This window comes from Mustela erminea, chromosome 3 (genome assembly GCF_009829155.1).
Source record: "Mustela erminea isolate mMusErm1 chromosome 3, mMusErm1.Pri, whole genome shotgun sequence".
In the NCBI taxonomy this organism is placed as follows: Eukaryota; Metazoa; Chordata; class Mammalia; order Carnivora; family Mustelidae; genus Mustela; species Mustela erminea.
In genome coordinates this window covers 126,623,424-126,629,595 of record NC_045616.1, presented here as the reverse complement: position 1 = coordinate 126,629,595, position 6,172 = coordinate 126,623,424, and positions in this window count along the sequence as shown.

The following is a 6,172-nucleotide window of genomic DNA, read 5'->3' as shown; positions in this document are numbered from 1 at the left end:
TCCTTCCATTTCCTTTTTCCTTTGGTTCTTTAGGTGTCCAGTTAGATTGTTTATTTGAGATCTTTTTTCTTTATAGTAGGTGTGTATCATTATAAAATCCCTTCTTAGTACTACTTTTGCTGCATTCCATAAGTTTTGGTATGTTGTATTTCCATTTCCACTTGTCTCAAGGTATTTTCTAATTTCCCCTTTGATTTCTTAATTGACCCATTGGTTGTTCAAACAAGAAGCCGTTAAATTTCCACATGTTTGTGAATTTTCCAGCTATGGTTGCTCATTGTGTCAGAAAATATACTTGGTATGATTTTGGCCTTCTTAAATTTCTTAAAACTTGTTTTGTGACCCAAGACATGATCTATCCTGGAGAATGTTCCAAGTGCACTCAAGAGAAATGTGTAGTCTGCTGCTATTGGATGGACTGTTCTGAATATGTCTGTGAGGCGCATGTGGTCTTATAATGTTCAAATCCCCTGTTTCCTTATTGATCTTTTGTCTGGATGCTCTATCCTTCAAAGTAGAGTATTGAAATCCCCTACTATTATTGCATTGCTATTTCTTCCTTCAGTTCGATTAATGTTTGCTTCATAAATGTGAGCGCTGTGCTCTGCCTATGTATTTATAATTGTTATATCTTCCTGGTTAATTGACCCTTTTATGTCATTATATGTCCTTCTTTGTCTCTTTTTACAGTTTGTGTCTTAAAATCTATTTTTTCTGATAGAAGCATGGCCACCCCAATCTCTTTTGGTTTCCATTTGCATGAAATATCTGCTTGTACTTTTGTAATTATTGATAGGGAAGAAGTTACTATTCATCACCATTCTGTTCTTTTTTTTTTTTTTTGTCTGTCTCATAAGCTTTTTGTTTCTCTTTTCCTCTTGCTGTCTTCCTTTGTGTTTCATTTATTTATTTATTTATTTATTTTGTGACATGCTTTGTTTCCTTTCTAATTTCCTTTATTTATCTTTATAGGTGTTTTCTTGTGGTTATCATAGGATTTACATAACACATTGTATAGGTATAATAATCTATTTGAACTGACAACAGCTTAATTTCAATCACATAGACATTACATTTTTTCATCCCTCCCAACACTTAATGTTACTTATGGCACAAATTATATCTTTTTATATTTGTATATCCATAAATATGTTTGTTAGTTATTTTTTATAATTTTATCTTGTAACTTCTACATTATTGAGTTATTTAGGTGCCATTGTCACAGTATTACAGTATTCTGCATTTGTCTATATATTTACCTTTTCTGGTGAGCTTTATACTTTCATATTGTTTTGTGTTCCTGTTTAGAATCTGCCCATTTCAACTTGAAAGACTCCCTTTAGCATTTCTTGAAAGAGGGTCTATTGTGAAAATCTCCCTCAATTTTTGTTTACTGAGAAAGTTTTTGTTTCTCTTTCATTTTTAAAGGATAGTTTTGCCAGATACAGTATCCTTGGTTGGCAGAGTCCACCCCCCCTTCAACACTTTTATTATATCTTGTCACTCTCTTTTGACCTGCAAGGTTTCTCCTGAGAAATCCACTGATAGAATAATGGTGGCTCTTCATACTTCATGAATCACCTTTCCCATGCTGCTTATAAAATTTTCTTAGTCTTTGATTTTTGACAGGATTATAATGTTTCTCAGTGTAGACAAACAGTGGAGTTTTAAGACTCTCTAAAAACAAACATGGTGGAATATATGTGTTTCAATACAAGCAAGCCAGGTAGATGAGCTTACTTAGATATTATCAGTGTAAGCAATAAAAAATGATGTTAATTTGAACATTAATGATCAAAGCCATCTGATCTCTCCTATGGTTTTGGTACATTGTCAATTTCTATGCTGTCAAGCTCATTATTTAAATATCCATTTCTTTAAGTCATATATAGATAGATAAGTAGATAGATATAGACATAATTTTAACTCTCAATCTCTGCAACAGAATTTGATACTCTTCAAAACCATATGTTTTGCAGGGTGGTATTAACTGAAATGCCATTTAGCTCTACAATATGATACATCTGCAAGAACATCTCCTGGAAGTGATTAGAATTAATAATTTCTACTAGTTTAAGGGAAAAAAATGTTCAAATGTCATAATAAGTTATCTACCACCATACACTAATTTCAATTTTGTTTTCCTGAACACAATTGTAAAATCCTTTCTGACCTCTATTTTACTATGGCTATTGACTACAACAATTTCAGATCTTCCTTTAGAAAAAAAAATGCAAACCAATCCAAGGTGCTGTGCAATAAGTTTTATGGCAACCATAAAAATTTCTTAAAAATAAATACAGCAAGTAAATTTAGATAATGAAAATGCATTTGAGATAATTGATTTGATAACTTGTATAGCCCAAACCTGACATTTTCATTCCCATCTTCATTTTGCTTTTAAGGAGATTTCCATTCCTTGACATGTTTATTATTTTGACACTTAGCCAGTTTTCTCAAAGCATTTTCACTCCAAGGATCCTATACTAAGCAAATATATATTACGCTATATATATATAAATATCTTAGCTTTACTTAGAAAACTAGCATACTGACAAGTGATTGTTCACACACAGAATCTCTCATCAGAAACCTGCCACTTTCATTTATAAATTTAAGATTACATTTCCAAGCTTGTCAATAGAAAGAAAGATCTTAACTTATGAAGTAGTGACTGGTTTTTACTGCTCTCCAAAAGACCCTCTATGTGGGTTGTCCTTTAGGTACCCACTTTGGAAGAGAGGTTTGAATTTAGTAAGAGTATAACAAAAAGTAACATTCAAAATGTTTAACCCCAGTATAGTAGGGACACAAAACCATGTGAAAAGACACTGGCCACGGTATTGAAGCCCAGTTCTGACCCTCAATTGTGTCAGACATTATTCTTTATTTTCTGGATTGTGAGAGGTAGTGGGGGCGTCAGTCAGGGTATCAAGATAACTCAGAGGATTTTCATTACAATTATTCATCAATTGGCATGAAAATATTACAATAACTAAACTATCATTGACTCAGTATGTGCTTGCTAGTTATCAATTAAAACAACATACGTTCTCTTGCAACTTTGTGGACTATAATTGTAAAACTTAGTCTCTTCATATGAATGCAGAGGGAAATTAAGCACAGCAAAAACATTGTACTTTTATTGAAGATTTTTAAGTCACAAGAAGGGGTCACATCTCTTACATCTATTTAAAAAAATCTCCATAGGGCTTTTGTCAGGGCCCTACAACCTGCTTCCAGCCAAAGAATCCTCCTCATTCCTCTACTCTCTTGTTCCACTTGACCTCAAATGTAGCAGAGAGGGTTGGTTTGTTGGTTTGTTGGTTTTGTTTTCCTGAACACTCTCCTCTTCCCCATGAATCAGGATTTCTCAACCTTGGCAATATTTAGCATTGTTAGATCAGATAATGAATGTCTTGTTATGAAAAAAGTGTGTATAGGGATGGTGTCTTGGCCTTCACTTAGAAGTTTCTAGTAGCATTCCCCCACCCAAGTTGTGACCATCAAAAATGTCTCCAGATATTGCTAAATGTTCCCCCAGGGACAAAATTTCTCCCATGGAGAAAAGCTTCTCTAACTCATACTCACTTCTTATTTAGAGCAATTTAAAAGCTCTATTCTAAGTGCCTTTAAACCTCCACACGTATATCCAGGAGTACCTTATCAGACAAAGGATAGATGCTCGTAAGAGGGTAGTGAAAGGAATTTTCTTCTGTTTTTGTCCAGAGGATTTCCTTAGGACTAGACAACTTGAATCTAAGGGTGTTGATGAGACTATGAGCTTCATTATTCCAAGTAGCTTATTTCTGTGTGTTTGCTTTGTTGAAAAGTCTTCATGGAGAAAAACACATTCTCTTATTGTATTGTATACAAAATCTTTGTCCTGACAAGGTCTAAATTAAAAACTAATCATATATATAACACTAGTCAGTTAGAATCTTTCTTCTTGATTTGAAAAATTCTCAGGAGGAAAAAAGGTGAATTAAGCATGCCATTTGAGGGCCGCTGTTGGTCCATCTGCTTATATATTCTCACTTCCTGTTTAATCATCATTTACCCTTGCTGATGTGTTATTTATATTCCTCTCTTTATCCAAGTCATATGTACATGTCATTAATTGGGAAGCTTGGGGGGCGCCTGGGTGGCTCAGTTGGTTAAGCGGCTGCCTTCAGCTCAGGTCATGATCCCAACATCTGGGATCAAGGCCTGTATCCGACTCTTTGTTCAGTGCTTCTCCCCCTCCCTCTGCCTTCTGCTCTGCCTAATTGTGCTCGCTATTTCTCTAATAAATAAATACAATCTTAAAAAAAAATTGTGAAGCTTGGTACCATTCTAAGTTCTTGTATGTTTTCCAATAAGCTCAGATCAGTGTGAGAAATCCCTCTCAAACCATATCCAACTTTTGTATAGTAAGTTATCTTCGCATTTTAATATGATATGTTTCAGTAAAATCCTCCTTCAGGCAAATCAGATTTCCTAAGAAAATACTCCCCATAAAAAAAATCCAATAACTAGCAAACTTATAAAGAGGGTAAAATTTGTATTTGCTTTTCTGGGCCTATGACATTCACAGAAATTAAGACTTGTGGAGATTACATGATTTGTTCATTATTTCATGATTAATTTAACTATCAGAAATATTGTTTTGACATCACAGAATATGCCTTTCAATTCAACGCATTACATTTAAAAATTTTTAAGAGTAGTATTCCAATCCACAAGAAAACTTATGAAACAGTGAGATACATATTAGGTTTCATACTTCAAAAATTTCAAAATCATTTCTTGGAAAAGTAAATAGAAATTCTATTTCTAGAAAAAGTGAATTATGAGTTTTCTAGCTAAAACCTTTTGTTAACTAATTTTGAATATCTCTTTAATATATATAATGAAAGTGATTGATACTAGAGCCACATAATTATCAGTAAATACTCCCTACCTAAAATAACATTTAAATTTCCTGCTGCTGATTTTCATGACATTGTGGCATAGAATATATAACAAACTTCAAAGGCATACAAAACACTACTTCAGAATATTTTACTATATCATGCATTCTTTTTCTCTCTATATATAAATATGCATTTATGCTCTGCCATTAATTTTTGTGAGAGTCAGCTTTGCCAACGAAAACTCTAGAACCATTCACTGCCAGCAGAATTCTCACTTATTGGAGACTCAATTGCAGAATATAATTTTCATAAAGTTCTTTAATCCCCCAGTCCATTACACTGAATAGAACTGAAAGGACAGGTATAAAATTCTACGGAAGCATCACCAATTGTGTGTTTTTAACTCTTTATTTTTTTTCTTTTTCTTGGCAAAGCTAGAGGATAAAACATTTTTAATTTAAGTAAACCTCTTTAACATGAAGTTTCCCCTTTAGAGAATTCTAATTGGGAAGATGTCGTAAAAATAGCACTAATGATAAATACGCCTTTGCAATAAAATCTAAACATAAAAAAATGCTGATGAGAATATAGACAAATATTCTATAGGTAACAAAAGCTGATTTTGATAAACAAGTAAAAAAATATATTTAAACAAGAGTGAGTTTAAGTCAACCATTTTCTATCAGATTTGTCTTTACTTTTGACTAGCTATGTTGCTCCATTAAAGGCAGTTTTTCTGTTTTAATACTGATGGATTTTACACAAACTAGTGAAATATCGTCCCCTACTGTTCAATTCTGATAGAGTGGTGGAAAAGAAACTGTTGCAGCCTATCAAACAGTGGTTACTCCTGAGACCTCTGGACCCTAGATACAAAAAAATAGAATTTCTTCTGGTAGTTCCATCCACAAAGCCATAAAACTATTTTCAACTAATTCAGTGAAAGCATTTTCTAATAGAATTGAATACTGACATTTTGTATAAGTTTAACTATAAAACGAAGAAAGGATATATATTTTTTTACCTATCTTCCATGTGAAGGAATACTATTTATTTATAAATAAGTGAATTATTTCATTTAAAATATTATATTCCTTTTCATTATTTTTATTAAACTGTGTATGTATAAAACTAGATTTTCCCTCAGCAAAGCTTATGACTCATATTTTGTCATGCATCGGAGAAAAAAAGGGGTTCTTTTTAAATTTACAATTCAGAACGCATGATTTATTTATAATACAAACAATCTTTCACTATAGCTTCCTGCATTTGATAGA